This window comes from Lissotriton helveticus, chromosome 8 (assembly GCF_964261635.1).
Source record: "Lissotriton helveticus chromosome 8, aLisHel1.1, whole genome shotgun sequence".
NCBI lineage: Eukaryota > Metazoa > Chordata > Amphibia > Caudata > Salamandridae > Lissotriton > Lissotriton helveticus.
Window position 1 is genome coordinate 1,289,056,598 of NC_136069.1, and position 17,039 is coordinate 1,289,073,636.

General features: G+C 48.0%; 1 protein-coding gene and 1 long non-coding RNA gene across 2 annotated transcripts in view; one reads left to right on the top strand and one right to left on the bottom strand.

Moving 5' to 3' along the window:
- The window catches only part of MYO16 (myosin XVI), a 2,830,569-nt gene that overhangs the window by 111,189 nt on the left and 2,702,341 nt on the right, over positions 1-17,039 (top strand). The gene's annotated exons all lie outside the window — the stretch shown is intronic.
- Positions 1-17,039, bottom strand: part of LOC144771952 (uncharacterized) — a 54,546-nt gene that overhangs the window by 1,968 nt on the left and 35,539 nt on the right. The window lies entirely within an intron of this gene.

The window sequence follows — 17,039 nt, forward strand, 5'->3', positions numbered from 1 at the left end:
CTACAGCAAACAGTTGCATTATCTGAACCATAGCATGGCATAACGCCCAGGCTCTCAGAGGTACCTGAACAATGTCAAACTTTCCAGCACACACCTATCAAATACATCAAGACATTAGAATTGTCATCACAGGTGAGCATAGCCTTATGTTGTTCGTAGTCTTGACACCTCTGCTGCGCACCTTGTGCCGGCAGGCCACAGCGTGCTGCAACAAACAGTTACCTTACTTGAAATCCAGGGCACCGCATAGCGCACCGGCCCTCCGAGGTGCCTGAACACAGGCAGTTTCCCCAAGATTCATCTCAGTCCTTAAGTGACGTGTTCGAGCAGTAGCGTTGAGGACCACCGGCAGGCCGGTCCCCTTTTTTACCGCCAATCCATTGCACACATCAATCCTACCCCGTCTTGGGGTCCATCCAGTCACTCAACCTCCTTTGTTGAGCATGCCCCTTCGTTGTTAACTGTCAGCGCTCCGCCACCCCGCTTTACCTCAATGCCGGGTGGGTGGGTGGTTTTCCGTCACTCTGCGGCTGTGGTCCAGGGAGACAAAGAGGACGTCCCCCCTGGAGGCACAGCCTTAAATACCTGCCAGATAAGATTCGGTTTCGTTTACCCCTGGACACTCCAGAAACCGCAACTTAAGCCAGTCTGGACCCTCCTCAAAACCAGCCCCCAGAGTGATGCTTGGTCACATGGCGCAACTAAGGGAGCCCCTCCTCTAGGCGAGTGGGGCTCCTGCTCATAGTGTGCGCACAACGTGACACACTCCTCACCATCACTGCCAACATCCATCACACCCCACTTCTTGCCACGCCCATAAAGTCACATAATGCGGTTATATTGTCTAGGGCGTAGATTTTATTCACTTCAAGCAGGATAATTCAAGACAACCACTACATGGATATAAGTAAACTACTTGGATACACAGAATATACATGTTGCACCCTCTAGTGATATTTTCATGTCAAAGGCACTAAGATATTAAAATAATTATTACATTTCAGCAAAGCATTAAGCTGTCCATCCTCATGAAAACACTACTGCGCACATTCTGCCGGCAGGCCACAATGTGCTACAGCAAACAGTTGCATTATCTGAACCATAGCATGGCATAACGCCCAGGCTCTCAGAGGTACCTGAACAATGTCAAACTTTCCAGCACACACCTATCAAATACATCAAGACATTAGAATTGTCATCACAGGTGAGCATAGCCTTATGTTGTTCGTAGTCTTGACACCTCTGCTGTGCACCTTGTGCCGGCAGGCCACAGCGTGCTGCAACAAACAGTTACCTTACTTGAAATCCAGGGCACCGCATAGCGCACCGGCCCTCCGAGGTGCCTGAACACAGGCAGTTTCCCCAAGATTCATCTCAGTCCTTAAGTGACGTGTTCGAGCAGTAGCGTTGAGGACCACCGGCAGGCCGGTCCCCTTTTTTACCGCCAATCCATTGCACACATCAATCCTACCCCGTCTTGGGGTCCATCCAGTCACTCAACCTCCTTTGTTGAGCATGCCCCTTCGTTGTTAACTGTCAGCGCTCCGCCACAGGGCGAGAAGCTACCCGGCGCACACGCCCTCCCCCCCACCGGCGTTGACTGTGCTCCCGAATAGCCCCCAAGATTGTATGGATGAATATCTCTATTCCTTTTGTCGACAGGTGCTCACCATTGTGATGGAACAGTTCAGTAGACCCCGGATGAAGCAATCTATGCTGTATTGTCCCCATTGAAGGGCCACGTAAGAGTTTATGTATTGAAGAATTCAATTTCCGCACAGAGTCATTAATGGCCTTCCGAGGCCCCACCCAGCCAGAACGACCTTGGTATCACCTCTGACCACAATATCAATGTTGTAGGTAGATAATTTCGAATCCTAGCCAGGACTGAAAACAAGGCCTCTCGAACTCCTAGTCTGCCTAAAGGCAACATGTCATTCCCGCCCACATGAATCACCAAAATGTCCGGGCGAGGCATCTCTCCGGATTCTACCGCTTGTTGTAGGTGTACCAAAAGATCCTGTAACCGTAGTCCCCGTACCCCAAGCCAGTGATGTGTAAACCCAGCCGCCCCTTGTGCTGCCTCCATACCGGACCCATGAAATTGCTGCTCCGCACTGCAAATCAAGGAATGCCCACACCAACAAATATGCACTGTTTTGCGGGAAACAACTGTAACAGAGAGAGAATTGGTGTTAAGACCAAGATTGAAGGCACCCTGAGCACCACTTCTTTCCTTAAACAAGACTTGGCCGGACATACCGATGAAAACAATCTGACTGCCAACGACCCACTTTTTTGATTGCATCTGCTGTCAATCCCATTGCTGCTGCTGTGGTGGCCGCCCCTATGCGAAAAGAATGGGAGCTAAACTGCGTGGAATCCTCACCTAGATGTGCCAACGCTTTCCTAGAAACCTGGGTAAACTGATACTTTGTCATTGGCACGCCATCTTTGTGCACTAGAAGCCTTGTTGAGTGGACCACCGGGCGTACTTTAAGATATTCCCGTGTCAATGCTACTGGACAATATGCAACTTGAGGAGCCGCAAACAATTTCACCCAAGTGCCTCTCCCGCAAGAGTCTGTCTTTGACCGCTGGATCCTTATGTGGACTGCCCCTTCTTCTAGAATGACATCTGCCAGGCCTAACCCACCTCCCCCCTGTTTGGATGCTGCCACCAGCTCAGAGACACGTAACGCCCCAAAAAAGGCGAGCGAGTAAGCCAGACTGAATAGATTTACCTCATATTGACACCGGCACACCGACTGTAAGGCCCCGACAAGCCTACCCAACCTTTCAACATTTATAGGTCGCCTAGTGTCTCGTGCTCCCGGTGCCAAACGCTCCCAACCCCTAATGGCCTTTTGCACCCTAAAATCTTTAGTAGGATCCCTAACACCATGCAAACCTGCGAAGAAAGCAATGGCAGACATCTGCCTCCGCACTAAGGAGAGTGACCTTCCCTGCTCCTTCTGGCCCACCAGAAAACCCAACACAGCTTCTGGTGTGAAACGTTTTTGCTCCGTGTCTGCTCTGAATGTCGCGTTGTACACCCCCCAAGCCCTCTCGTACATACGTTTTGTCTGGGGTGCCAATGCTGCTGTAATTAGGTCTGCGGCAATGGGGCACCAAGCCTCCATAACTTCTCTGGGAACTCTGCCATCACTTCGTCTGCCTGCGGCCACCGTGCCCTGAACTCTGCCATCTTAAATCGAGACAAAGCGTCAGCCACTGTATTATCCACACCAGGTACATGTTTGGCAGCAAAATGCATGTTATGCAAGAGACACAAGCGAACAAGCGTCTTCAACAACCGCAGAACCATGGGGCATCTTGCACTCTGATTATTAATGGCCAACACCGCAGACATGCTGTCTGACCAAAACTTTACTCTAGTATTCGCTAAACAAGGCCCCCAAATGTGTAAGGCAACAATGATAGGGAACAGTTCTAAAAATGTAACGTTGCGTGTAAGCCCACACTCAACCCATTGCTCAGGCCAATGTTTCATGCACCACTTAGAACCCAACACTGCTCCAAAACCGATGCTGCCCGCTGCATCCGTATAAAGGTCTAACTCAGTGTTGTTGCACTCAGGCTGCTGCCATAGAAGTGTACCATTGAAGTTATCTAAGAACTCCCTCCATGACTCTAAGTCCTCCCTAACCTCTGTTGACAACCTTGTGTGATGGTGCTTAGCCCGTAAGCCAGACATTGCTCTAGCTATCTTTTTTGAAAAAACTCTCCCCATGGGAATCACTCTCAGGGCAAAGTTCAATTGACCTATCAAAACCTGCAGCTGATGCAAAGTAACCTTCCTGGCTGAGATGCAGGCGTTAACCGCCTCCCTGAATGACTGCACCTTTTCCTGAGGCAATCTACATTCCCCTGCCACTGAATCTATCTCAATACCTAGGAAGCATAGGCAGGTGGTAGGCCCTTCTGTCTTGTCTGCAGCTAACGGAACCCCCAGCGCCTGGGCAAGCTGCCGGAAACCTTGCAGTGCCCTCCCGCATGCCAGATCATCAGGGGGACCCATGAACAAGAAGTCGTCCAGGTAATGTACCACATCATTTGACGACACCAAGTCCCTGACAGCCCATTCCAGGAAACGGCTGAATGTCTCAAATACAGAGCATGCGATGGAACATCCCATGGGCATGCACAAGTCCATAAAGAACTGTCCCTCAAACGTGAAGCCCAGCAAGCAGGTATCGTCAGGGTGGATGGGGAGGAGGCGGAAGGCCGATTCTATATCTGATTTGGCCATTAGCGCCCCTTTGCCTAGTCTCTGTAATTTTGCAATGGCCTCGTCAAAGGTGGTGTACCGTACCGTGCATAAGGCCTGATCCAAACCATCATTTACCGATAGCCCAATGGGGTGCGACAAATTATGAATCAAACGAAATTTGCCCGGCTCCTTCTTTGGCACCAACCCCAGTGGTGAACAGACTAAAGACTCACAAGGTGGAGAATTAAAAGGCCCCGCCACCCTGCCCGCAAGCACCTCCTTCATAATCTTGTCCCGGACCACCTCCCGCTGTTGCAGGACTGACTGTTGATTTTTTGGCAGAACTGTTGAAGGGGGTACGCGGGAAGGAATGCGGAACCCATCCCTGAAACCATAATACAGCATGTATGCATCTTTGACATTATTGTATTTACTGAGAAGGTGCGTGAGAACATGCATCCGTATTGGTGACGGACGCTCGGGATTAATGCTTTGGCAGAATGCTCTTAAAAGGTGTTCGTTCTCTCTGCTTGCCTTGTTTTTTAAAGCACTTGAACTCCGGATGTCCCTGCCCCCCACAGAATGAACAAATGTGCTTGAACTTACAGGCCGCCCCCTTGCTACATTCCTTTTTGTTGTACTGCCAGCAGGCCAATTTTTTGTCTCCCAAACTTTTGTTGAAACGAAATGACTGAGCTGATTTCCCAGGTGTTTGAGCCATATTAAACTCTGCATGCCAAATATTTATCTCTCTTTGGTCCCATGCTATCTCCGGACGGACAGCCTTCATCTGCCTAAATTTAGTATCGTACTGCATCCACGCCGAACCCTGGAACTCGGAGGCCGCCCCGTGTATGAGGGACATGTACCCAAACAACTGCGGTGCTAATGATGGCGTTTTTTCTGTTAAAATCGCAGCATAAATAGCAAACCCTGTCACCCAGTTCCGCAAGGACCATTCCACCCACACAGTTTTTGGTTTAAACTCACTCTCTTTAGTTGCTTTGGGACGACTTGGAACCACCCCTGCATTGATCAAATCAAAAACGTTCACAAATTCCCCCTTGTGAATCTTGTCCCTAGTCTCCGAAGGAAAATGCCACGAAATCGCAGAAGAGGGGGCCAGCACCAAGGACGTAGACCCAAATATTAAAGGAGTCACCACTGGGGGTGATTGTACTACGCTCGCCCCAGTTGCAGTCAGCGAGGGGGACTGTGCCCACACTTGAGCCGCCACCGACCCTTGTGATCCAGATACTGGCAGTGGTCCGGATAGTGGTATGGCTGGCGCCCCTCCCAACGCCCCCGGGGCCTGCTGTGCAACAGAGATCCCCGTTGCTTGCAAGCCCCCGGAAGTTCCAGAAGCCCCCCCTGGCCCCTGCGTCGGCAGCACCATTAACCCTGCCGTACTTACCGGGGGCTGCAAGGCTGTAGAGCTACCTGCCGCTTGTGAAACCACTGGTGCCCCCCCCGTGGTGGCTCCCCCGAAGCTGCTGTTGTGGATATTGCCATAATGCTCTGCCCCACCGCCCCCACCGTCATATTGAGCACGGGCCCCTGCGCTGCTTTGTCTGTCCCACGCGCTGCCATGGCCTGAATGATTGACTCACCCCCCACCGTGGCCAACGTGTCCGGTTGTGGGTGTGACTTGTCCTGCTGCCCCTCTCTATATCGGGCAGGGACCTTCCTTTGTCGCTTTGTTGCCCTGCCATCCGGCCGCTGCTCTGGCTCTCCAGCCAACTTTTGAAGCGCTGCTTCCATGCCATGCCGCTGTGCCGCCTTCCAAAGTTCATTGAGAGCGCGAAAGTCCTCTTGTGCCCCGGGCTTCCCGGAAATGGGGCGAGCACGCTTAGGTGCCATGTAAGCCTGCTAGCGGAAACAAAAGACAACTGTTAACTTCATAATATCACCATGAAAGGCACCCCCTACCGGCTAATGGGTACCACCCCCACTGTCCCCCCAAAATACTGGGTATTACAAGCTGCCCCATCAATAACCCAGAACTAATACGTGAAGCGTGCCAATGATCACTAAATGCTAGCACCACCTCCTAGGCGCCTTCACCATTTTTCCACCAAAATCCACCTATCACCGCGCCAGATCACATGTCCACTGAAACCCAGCTATGTTTTGTTAACCGGGACACCACTTTAAATAATTGGAGGAGGGTGTGGGAGTGGAACATTTCCTGCAGCCATTGCACCCTTGTTTAAAAATAGGCACCATAAATCAACCAACACAGCTTCCTGAATTGGCCCCGCTCTTCCTTCTCTGGGGCCCTGTTCCTGATACCTACATATTAAAAGTGGAACTGCGCCAGCTCTCGGGGTTAAGAGGGACCCATGCCCCTCCTTACATTGTCGTTGGCCCTACATCTGATACCTTCATATCATCAGTGAGACTGCGCCAGCATGTTGCGCTTTTATTCATTTATTTAAAAAAAATTTTTTTTTTTAAGTAATGCGTGCGCATTTATATGGCGCGAACTCGACCCGAAGGTGCAGGAGCGCTTTAGCTGTCCTTTATAGACATTCCCCCTGCAGGCACCGGGAGAGTAAGTGATACGCCCATTTCCTCGCTGGGCCATGTGTTCCTTTGAATGAAGACTGCACGGCAGACTGCATTACCACGCAGCGCTTGCCCATTTCCCGCAGCCTTCCTCTCACTCTACATGACAGTCACTGCCCCGATAGTTATAGTGAAACTACCGGATACCATTATCTTAAAGAAGCCGACTGCCTACAGTAAAGTAAATTAAACACTCCCAGGAGAAAACCAAAACCTAAAATACAGATAGTCATTATACACGTTAATAACCTGAAGTAAATAAAACTACGCCGGCCCCCCTGAACCCACCGCGTTGTTCTTCGTCCTACGACCAGAAGCTCTGCACTCTTGGCCGTCTTTTTCCGTCACTCTGCGGCTGTGGTCCAGGGAGACAAAGAGGACGTCCCCCCTGGAGGCACAGCCTTAAATACCTGCCAGATAAGATTCGGTTTCGTTTACCCCTGGACACTCCAGAAACCGCAACTTAAGCCAGTCTGGACCCTCCTCAAAACCAGCCCCCAGAGTGATGCTTGGTCACATGGCGCAACTAAGGGAGCCCCTCCTCTAGGCGAGTGGGGCTCCTGCTCAATTCCTGATAGCATAAGGCTGAAATATCATGTTTGTAACACAGAATGCTGTTCATCAGTAGTCCGTACCGAGTACATGGATGTGGTATCGAAATGTTAAATATAAAGTCAGTCTGTTGCAAATTAGTGCCTATCTACATGACTGCCCTTGGGTAACCCTGCCTGGATGAGCTCGAGCCGAATCAGCACAAATACCTGCCGCCAGTCTGTAACCCGGTGAGCCAAGCTAAAGAAAGGGCAGGAGGCCGGAAGCCGCAATTACACATCCGGTACTGTAACCATGTGTACCTGGCAAAGGATTCTAAGCACCCCTTTAACATTGCCACCTTCTATGGATTTTCCTGATGTTATGTTAATCGCACTTGTAGAGCACATGGTTACCCTGGGGTGTCCTGGTGCTAAGCACTGGTTGCAAGGGAACATAGAGATGTGTGATACTGGGTGAAAAGCCATGTCTTCAGCCCCTTTCTAAAGAAGAGGAGATCCGGGGCATTCCTGAGATGAAAAGGAAGCTCATTCCATGCCCTAGAGGCACAATTGATGAAGCTCCTGCCTCCCAAATTGACTCTTTTATATGGGGGGACTTTAACTTGTTTAGCTCGTGTGGAGCGTAACATTCTTCCAGGGACAAACCTTTGGAATTTGAGCCTAAGGAAGTCAGGCCCTGCTCCATTAATAGCCTTAAAGACGGTGCACAGTGCCTCAAACCGTACCCTTTGTTTCAACTGGAGCCAGTGAAGTTACCTCAGCTCCTCTTTCATGGAAACAAATTTCGGAGTTCCTGACAGCAATCTGGCCGCTGTGTTTTTGGGCTAGTTGGAGCCGATTGATGTGTTGCTTTTGAGCATTAAGATACAGGCCATTGCAATAGTCCAGGCGCGACATTATGAGGGTCGTTACAACTGTCTTGAGGATGCTTTCAGATAGGAAGAACTAATTTTTCTTATAATTCTTAGGGCCAAAAAGCAGGCTGCGATCACCATGCTTATTTGGCCACCCATAGTGAGCTTGTTGTCCACCAGTACACCAAGAAAGTTTGCTTTCCTCATGGTTATGGGGCAACAGCCAAGATCTTCCGGCCATCATTCGAGTGTCCACTCCCGTGGATTGTTTCCGAACTTTATGACCTCGGTCTTGCTGGAATTTAATTTCAGGCAGTTGGATGACATCCAGCCTGAAATGGCACCCATACAGTCATGGAAACGTGTCCCTGTTTCCTTTTCTACCCCCTCGGTCAATGACAGCACTATTTGAGTGTCGTCAGCATAGGGGGTGAGTTGGAAACCAAATGATCTAATGACTCCAGCCAGGGGTGCCACATAGATATTGAAAAGCGTTGGGCTTAGTGACGAGCCTTGTGGCACCCCACATGGAAGGGAGAATGGTTTAGACATGTTGCCATTCAGATCCACAGTTTGTGATCTGTCGGAAAGAAATGATTGCAGGAGTTTCCATGCTCGACCTTCTACTTCTATATCAGACAACCGGTTCATCAACACTTCATGATGGACTGTGTTGAAGGCCGCAGAGAGATCCAACAGGATCAGAATAGCAATGCCACCTTTCTCCAGGGCCTCTCCAATTTCCTCTGTAGATTTAATTAGAGCTGACTCCGTGCTGTGATCTGCTCTAAACCCATATTGGGATGGGTCAAGAGAGTTGTTAGACTGAAGAAACGCATTGAATTGGGTGTTCATGGCCTTTTCCAAAATGTTGGCAGGGAAAGGGAGCCGTGAGATTGGCTTGTAGTTGTTAGGATCTTTAGGATCCAAGGTCTGCTTTTTCAAGAAAGGAAGAACCGACGCCTTCTTCCATATTTTGGGGTATATGTCTGGTCTGAATATAGCATTCAGCAGGGGTGTAAGTGCAGTTCCGATAACTTCTCGAATGTGCTTGATAATCCGCACTGGGCAGGGATCGGGGGGAGCCCCAGAGTGGATAGAGTTCAGAAGTTTGATTGTGTCTGATATCCCTAATGGTTTAAATTGTTCTAACACCTGTGGAAGGCATTGACTGTCCAGTCCATCCATATACGGGCGTGCATGTGCCTTTTTGTCAGCTTGAGTAAATGAGGTGAAGATGATTTCCGCTTTTGTTTAAAATAGTCGGCTAGTTTATCACAAAGTTCAGGATTACTCTGGCATATCAGGACATTCGGGGTGGCAAGTTTTTTGATATTTGCGAAGTGAACAACTTTTTTTTGGCTTCTAATAAGAGTTGTTTATAGATGGTAATGCTGTGTTTATACCTTTCCTTGTCCACATCTGTGTACCTGTTGCGCCAAACCCGTTCCAATTGTTTACAGGCTAATTTTTTAGCTCGGAGTTCCGCAGAGTACCAGGGTGCTGAGAGTTTAGCACGTTTGGGAGTCCACTTTTTTCAGGGGCTTAAAGATTACAAGTTGTACCTAGCCATTTTGTTTAGGCTTGTGTGGATTCTTCCACTTCCAGAGGAAGGGGACACATTGAGCATCTCAGAGTATCTCAGAGTTTCTTAGTGTCCACTCTTCCCCAGGCCCTAGTTGCGATCTCCTGGGTTGGCTTTGTACTGGCTAAATGGCCACTGTGACTGTTCAGTTCAAATTGAATGGCACAGTGATCAGACCACGAAATAGGGAGAACTGAGGTAGACAAAGTCGCGATGGTTAGAATATGTCCAATCCAGGGTGTGCCCTCTATCATGGGTCGGGCCCATCACTAACTGCTTGAGATCTCCCGCCCCCATAATTTGCTCCAGTTGAGCAGTCTCTGGATCCTGGAGGGCCTCCAGGTAGAAGTTAAAATCTCCCAGCACCGTATAGGAGTCTAGACATAGCTCTTCCTCAAGCAAGGTGTCTAATATGTCCATAAATCCGCTGTTAAGGCCTGGTGGACAGTAAAGCAGTATACCTTTAAAGGTCCTGTAATGTGCTGCATGAATACTGAAGGCTGAGGCCTCACAGGACGTGTTGGAGGCGGTAGGAAAAATATGTTCAACTAAATCATGGTAGATAATCGCCAATCCTCCCCCTTTTATGTGTGGCCTATCCAGTGTGTAGCAATGAAAGCCTGGAGGAGTTGCCTTCGCTAGATCTGGTTCAGAGGCACTATCTGTCCATGACTCAGTGATGAAGGCCAACTTTATCTCAAGTTCCTCCAGTAGTAGAGCACATTCTGTGCTATGTTTGATAAATGATCTGGCATTTAGTAAAATGCATTTTAAGGGACCTGCATCAGCAGCATTATCCTTCTTGGCTGGTCTAACACCTGGACCAGAAGCTGGCAGGTCAAAGATATGGGGAAGGTATAGCCGGCAACTGGGGCAAGTGCTTTCCATGCCTTTGTCAGTGGCCTTTAGGGGGAAGGCCGGGCAGCTTCGCATTCCCTTACCAGGATTCAGCCTGCATAGCTCTTCTTTGGTGTACCTTATAAGATCTGTGAGTAAAAGGCGAGGGGGACTGGCCCTTAGCCCAATCCGAGCACGGACGGGCGCAGACGGGCTTGCCTTAGGCGCGCCTTCGTCGTGTCTGTGGCATGCCTGTGGCGTGCCAGCTGTGCGCGTCTGCTGCGCGTCCGTGTCAGCGTGCTGGCTAAGTATCCCAGCGTCCAGCGACTAGACTGCTAACAGTCAAGATGGCGGCCCGCCGGTTCGATCCCCTCCCTCCATTCCTTCCCTTGTGCAAAATGGCAATAAGCAGCAAGTTAGCAGCAAGAGACTGTCCTAAAAGCAGTTAAAATTGTTAAAATCACTCAAAAACACTCATATACGGAGAAATTGTCCTCTCCTGGCGAGCATTGAACACAGCTTCGCCCAGGCAACCAGCCTCAGTAATAAGAGGGAGTAGGTAGGAGATAGTAGGTAGGTAAGAGGGAGTAGGTAAGGCACTGCTCAGCAGCTCTCCAGTTCCTGAAAAGTGTACTCCAGTTTATCTCTGCACAGTGTCCAGTTTGTACAAAATGAAATCATTGCAGGGGCTCAAAGACTCTTATGAATGCTAAGGTTGCCGAGCACCAGGGATGTCCTGTCATAATTCCAACTCATGCCTCTTTCTTTCTCTAACCTACACTCCCTACCTATGTATCTCACTCTTTAGAGCCAAGCGGCTTTTGGTCTCAGCTATAAAATTCCAAGAAATAAAAAAAAAGAAACTGTTGCCAAAAAATGCATCACTAAATAAAACTAAGAGTTTTGCCCAGCCCAATGGAAGTAATCCTCGGAACCTGCTGATCATGCACATAAAGCAGGGCACATACTGTTTAACGCAGGGCGTTTGTGAAAGAGGCTTCAAGACTCCTTCAATCAGTTCAGTTCATGAAGCTTTATTCGGTTCAAGACTCCTTCAATCATCTCAAATAACACTATCATCTTTCTCAAAACTCGGTGGCAGGTAGAGATTGTTATCATTCACTCCTTCATATGCCCTGCCTTGCTGTACTCATTGCCTGCGAAAAATGACCAATTAAACATCAACTTTCCAATGTATCTCTACAGCTACTTTCTGCATGGTTCTTATTACATGAGGTCCCTTGTTTCTACTGCATAGAGATGTGCTTATAAACTACAACAATGCCAATAAGTCTGGCTTTAAATGCATGCTGTATGGCAATGTGAAGCATTACAAGTAAATAGCATGGAAATGAATATGTTTTTGTATGGATGAAAAGAACTGACCTAAAAATCCATGTAGGTTAATGACAGCCCTCCGCTCATTTGTGCTGCTGCTACAGAAAAACAACATTATCAAAGACACTTTAAAATTATTACAGTGTGTGCCCCTGAAAGTTCAAGTTCAGGTAGCTGGATAAATAAACCAAATGATCACAGCTGCGTGCAGGGCAAGCACTTTTTTGTGGCAGCACACAACTTCTTCCCAATCACGACATGTACTCTAGGCTTCCAACATGTGGGCGGAGCCAAAGCGCCTCACTAGTGATACCCACATTATTTTCTGGCTGCTGCACTGTCAAGTCATACCATAAACAAGCATTTACAATGCAACGGTTTTGCCTTTGCAAAAGTTAGAGCTATTGGCATCGTAAATGACAATTTTTTTATTTATGTGTTGGTTTTGAAAACAGATAAATAACTGGCATTGTCATTTACAATGTCAATAGCTTAATCTCTCGCAAATGCCACACACACACACCCACACAGAGCCCCCCACACACACACCCACACAGAGTGGGTAATGTCCGCGCTATATAAAAATGCACTAAATAAAAAAACTCTGTGCTTAGTTTCTTCCAGAGTATTGAGTTTTAACGGGGTGGGCCCTGAAAACTCGTGGACCTGGGTCACTAAGTAAGTACAGCAAAGAGTGGTCCGAGTTTTTCACAATTATTCCACAAATGTTCTGTATTTACTCCATACAGTCATTCACCACAAATAAGGTTTGTAGTTTTGTCATATTGCTATTATTCCACAAATGTTCTGTATTTACTCCATACAGTCATTCACCACAAATAAGGTTTGTAGTTTTGTCATATTGCTACTGGACTCTAAATCCCAGAGTGCAACACGGCGTTGCTTCAAAACATGCCGATGTCCAAACACACATATCAAAAACATACAAATACTTGTTGATTCAAAATGTAATGTTAACTCACCCATCCTGCCAGAGCGCAATGAGCCCCTCCCTGCTCCTTTGTTATGTATGCTTTGTTGAGCCTGCTGAATGAGGAATAACCGAGGGCACTGGATTCTCTCAGTTCAAGTGGCACACGTAATTCCCTATAAGGTGTAGACTATCTCCCCCTTCATCACCTGTGACAGGTGGTACATGGCAGCGGCTGGTGGTGCAGGGCTGGTGGGTGGGAGGGCAGAGGGCGTCAGTGAGCGCTGGCTGGGGAGACACCCTGTGCTGAAGGTTAGGCGCACCTTTTTAAATGATTTCAACCAGGCTTTTAGTGGGATGAAAAACTGGGGGTCTCTGAAAGGGACGTGGTCGAGGGCGTGGCTTAAAACATTTATGCAAAACAAAGATCTGTGTTCAGCATATTGTGCCGCCGGCTGGTATGTCGATGCTTCAGTCATCGCCTCCAGATGTATAATACAAGTCACATGACAGCTACAACAAGCCGGGCCTACTGGCTTTGTCAAAGGGTGTTAGCTGCATGAGATACATATACGACATGCAGACATACATACAAAAAATATATAAAAATTCATTTTTATTTCGAGCTGTATTAGGAAGGTGAGTTGGGGGAGAGGAATGTTGTAATGCACTAAGATGGTCCAAAAGTTGTGTAAGAACTATATTGATATTTATGAATGGTCCTGGAGCTATTTGACACACATTGCCACCCGAGCACTATTGAGATCTATAATTGCCTATTATTCTGCTCTTGCCAAATATTACTTCAGCACTGGGAAAAACAACCCTCTGCATTGATCGATGTACTGCCCTCAGGACATTTTTCAATTTCTTTCATTAGCGTTCCAAGTTTGTTTGGTCTTTGAGATACCAGCAATGTATTTTACAATTGTAACTAATCCTAATTTTCCCTTTAAATCCTCAGTGTGCAAGTAGATATTGACGAGGGAATATCCGCAATAAATGACCTTGACTGTGACAAAAAATGTATTGACATGGTGCATAAAATACACATTTAGAGACTGGAAGTTCTAGCAGGTAAATGCGCAGTGGAGTCGTTTCTGAGTTTCGTTTCTGAGTTTCGTTTAGCCTGTTTAATTCTTTTTTGATTGACTGGTATGTACAGAGTCTGCCTTAGCCGTGCTAGACGTATGTAGCAAGAAGAAACATTGTTTTGAAATGTAGGCAGACTGCACATCCTAACGCTTTTTAAAAGTGCAATATACCTAATCTTCATAAAATCCAGAAGATGTAAAGTTGTTGTAAGGACCGAATGAATACCCACGTTTTTAACAAACCTCTTGCCCAGCGATGCATAACCATCCTGACATTAATTTAAAATGTCAAACATGTAGTACGACATAAAATGCTGAGGGGGGTTCAAAAGCCTGCATTCTCCTCTGGCCACCAGCATACTTCTCCGATCTTGTAAGTAAGAGATGCTCACGTGAACAAGCGTCCCCCCAGGACTCAAACGCCTGCAGGCAAGCCTGCTGATGATTGACAGCTTGTTGAAAGTGCCTGCGTGGGATCAGCACGTTTGTTAAATTAGACTGAATTCCCATTAGGCACATACTTCGGTCGCTAATAGGATTACAGTTTCAGCCTGGCCTCGTGAAAGTATCTCCGACAGGAGAGAGGTGGGCACATGCTCGCCAGTGTGTCCGCGTTGCCAGCCCATTAACACCGCATGTAGTTTGTAATGCTTGCGAGAGACCATGTCAGGTCATCACATCTCTGGCAGGGCCCCGGTATCGCGGTGTTAGGTCTCTTCCCCGCGCTGCACGGAGAAAGCTTAGGAAATGACGCTAAATGGAAACCCGCCCTGGTCGCGTTCTAGTCTCTAAAAGTGAATCACGCCAATCTCCTAGGTACGCCTCGGATCGCTGCTTCGCCTGCGTTTTGTTTCACTAAAAGCTCTGTACAAATTGAAGCCAAATGCGCAGTCAGTTTTGCAGATGTGTAGAAAATGAATGCCAGGAGTGCAAACTGCACAGTGTAGCAGGCATACTGTGTGTGACACGTTCAGAGGAAGATCCTTTCTGCGCTAGATTAGACAGCGGTGCATAAAAACCTTTCAAAGGTCACGTGCAGGCACTTTGTACACTCGAATTTGCAGACGTAATTGGGCATTTGTCAGGGGCGTAGCTAGAGCTTGTGGCGCCCGGGGCTACCCCTCAGATTGCCGCCCCATGACCATACATCATAGTGAGATCAGCTGACAGGAAAACAACTGCAGACTTAATACCCCCACCCTATTGGCTAGCTCTGTAGTTCTCCTCTTCCTAATAAATATTGCAACCATCGCTAGGTCATTGACATTACTTAATACTCAAAATGCGCAACAGGAACACTACTTTCATCAGCAATCATCCTAGTCTTTCTTACATGATTAGGCCTAGTGTATGAGTGAATACAACAAGGCGTTACTGCCCTTTGAAGGCGAAGTCCGGGTGACTTTGCGAGCTTTGTGCCCCGCGCGACCTGGGCAGACTATGTGCAGTTAGCTCGATAGGCGGTGCCACGACCTGGAGTACCTGACTCTTCAGGGGAGAAAGGGAGCCTCGGAAAAAAGTTGTGATGATTTTCTTCACTCAGTGCTTTGGAGCTGTTCTGGACCTCATTCACCTCACGTTTCATCACTGCAAAGCCAAGTGGGGCTTCACAGCCGCAGGGCAGCTTGTCTGCGTGGTGAACCCCACGCACTATCACTTGAGTATGAATAGCACCCATATTAGAAAGTCGTCCTCTAACCACCTGTTTCACATGTTAACATGGACCAATAATGTGTACACCCGTTGGTGGAAGGCCTCGTAGCACAGAGCTCATTCATGTTGAGATACCACTGTTCTCCTGGTTTGAGTTCAAAACAATCATAACCGGTGAAAACGTGAAAGACTTGCTCTTTTGCATTCAAAACGGAGTTACCAGTCCAGTTTTTACTTTGGGTGATTTTGTTGCAAATAAAGAAATTTTTATGGAGTATGCGTTATTGATTCATAGCATTACTCCAACACACGACATATAGCAATATGTACTTTTCTGAAAATGCCATCCAAAGTACACCACTGGATCCTACACCACCAAACCACACTTCCATAGAATTTATTTGTCCAGCTTTGTACACTCACTCTTTAGGTAACTGTCGTATTTTGCAGACAACATATCTCTATTGAGGCGACGCTGATGGCAGCACCCGCAGTAGGAAAATTCTTCCAGCACCACTGCGCTGTTGCCTCGCTTCCTTTTCAAATGAAGGCAAGAAATTATTACGCTACGGTGCACTAATATAAAAACAATTACAGATGAAGTAATCAATCCAATATGGCTACTAAGTGTTGATAATTACCACCCCTTAAAGATGCCATCCATATGCACTGACCCACATCCACACGCAGCCTGAAGGTGAGTGTGCCACCCGCGAGCCTGTTTATTTTTAATATGTGAACTTTTGAAATCTAGTGTGCACGACGGCTGCATGCCAGCACTGGGAGGCAAGGTGTACAGAAATCACTCGCGAATAGTGCATGGCTGTCGGCATACATGCTTTCTTCTTCCGTGTAAAACGCACGTGCCCGAGTACGGAAACTATTCATAACATTAGTGCAAACGTCAGATAGTGGGACGATGGCAAGGGAGCTGGGAGGGTCAGAGAAGGTATGGAGGCTTGGGGGATGGTTGGGGTTTATTCAATGGAGGGCTCCTTTCTCAGGGGTGCCATAGGACTTGGAGCCTTGATTTTTGGAGGAGCTGTTAAATGTGGTGGAGATTCCGCATGTGGTATGTCCACCACCTTCTCATCAGTGTTGGGCTAGCCTGTCAAACCGTATGCACTGTCACATGGGGCCAACAAATAGGGCCCACCCACTGGTCCTTTCAAGTTGACCCTTCTGGCACTGCCAGACTGTCCTCGCTCCAGGCCTAACACTGCTTCCATGTATGTGGGCATTCAGTCTGTGGCTTTTCATTCAGGTTTGGTGCTTCTGCACCTGTGTAACCTGGCTGGATGTCAGTGCCAACCGGAACGCACACGGACGTCAGTCAGTGGATGCAGTGTAGCAAGTTCCATGGTACTTTCCCCCTCCCTCCGTCATCATTC